Source organism: Frankliniella occidentalis, unplaced genomic scaffold (genome assembly GCF_000697945.3).
Source record: "Frankliniella occidentalis isolate FOCC.00 unplaced genomic scaffold, Focc_3.1 Scaffold69, whole genome shotgun sequence".
In the NCBI taxonomy this organism is placed as follows: domain Eukaryota; kingdom Metazoa; phylum Arthropoda; class Insecta; order Thysanoptera; family Thripidae; genus Frankliniella; species Frankliniella occidentalis.
Window position 1 is genome coordinate 1670290 of NW_026267199.1, and position 1440 is coordinate 1671729.

Sequence of the window (1440 nt, forward strand, 5' to 3'; positions counted from 1 at the left end):
CTCACTCACTCACTCACTCACTCACTCACTCACTCACTCACTCACTCACTCACTCACTCACTCACTCACTCACTCACGCCAAAAAGGCGATCGGCTTACGATAAGTTCACTTGATGACCGTTTTCAGAACGTTTCCACTGCCTCCTCGTCCTATTTGCAACTGTTTAGAAGTTGGTCTGCAATGCGCACTTCGTGAGCTCACTGTGAGCTCTCCAATCGAACTCCTGACGGTTTTGCTGTATCGGCCTGTCTCGACGGCATAAAACAGTTATGATTTCTATTCAGACAGCGCCACTCTAAACCCTCTTCTTCCTTCGTCTGCCGCGTATGTTTTATTTTACCATTTTGGTTTTTTACTGAGCAAGGCTAACACAGAAGCGTGCTTTGTGCCGTGCGGGCTGTAAAAGAGGTGGGCGCAGCCCTCGCGGCATAGGCAGAGACTGCACGGGAGAAGGTGGAGGAAGAAACAAGTTTGTCAGCAACCTGGATCCTGGGTAGGTGCGTGTTGACGAAGAAACGTAAAAGATAACTTGTAAAAACATCCACCAGACAGTAAGGTAGCTGCAGCACTTTTGAAAGGAAAAAATCTGCACCTTCCGCCCCTTCTGCCTCCGCCTCCTCAAACCGCTTCATGAGCTGGTTACTTTCGCGTGCCGTGCCGAGGGGGAAAACCGTCGATTTTCGTGTGCATACTTTTTATTTTCGCAATCGACGCAGCGTCGTCGTCGGAGCGTGTTTTCAAACATCCCCCACCTCCTGGGCTCCACCACGTGGTGAGCCGGGCGCGGACGGGGTCGGGGGGCTCGGGGGCCCAGGGGGACGGTGAGTGGGGGGCTCGGGGGGACGGCGGGTGGGGGGCGCTCGCGGCTCCCGCCGTCGGCGCGCGCCTCCCGCCCCGCTGCGCTGCCGCTGCAGTCTCTGACGCGGAGGGTCCCCGTCTGGTCGGGCGAGCGCTGCAGCCCCCGCCGCCCCGGAGGAGAAGAAGGAAGAGGAGAAGGAGGAGGAGGAAGGAAGGAAGCGTCTGGCGGTCAGCGCGAGGACCCCGCTGCAAGGACGCGCCGGCCGGTGAGAGTGGGGGGCAGGGCGTTGGCCAGGGCATTGGCGCTCCGCCTGGCCTTGACTCGGGGCAAGGCGAGAGCGAGAGCGGCCCGACAGCTGTTTTGTTTTCTGTTCCACCCCGCCACGCCCCGCCACGCCCCGCCACGCCACAGCGAGGTGTGGAGCGCCGGGACCTGCCGCCGGAACTGCTTCGGTGAAAACACGTACATAGACCATTCCCAGAAAGTGCCAAAGAAAATGTAGGTACCGTCCTTGCGTCTGCCCTCGGTGCGCCTCGGCGTGTTGCGGAGCTCCGGGTTGGAAGACAATGCCACCCTTAAATGAATTTTACTGGGGGCACTGATATCTGATATCTGCCTGGCCTTTTGGGTGCGAGCCGCG

The 1440-nt window shown here is 59.1% G+C and overlaps 1 protein-coding gene across 1 annotated transcript in view; it reads left to right on the forward strand.

Moving 5' to 3' along the window:
- Positions 1-919: 919 nt before the first annotated feature.
- The window catches only part of LOC113204569 (uncharacterized), a 27949-nt gene continuing 27428 nt past the window's right edge, over positions 920-1440 (forward strand). Inside the window, exon 1 of the mRNA XM_052268421.1 lies at positions 920-1065. The gene's annotated coding sequence lies outside the window, so the exon portion shown is untranslated. The remainder of the gene's footprint in view (positions 1066-1440) is intronic.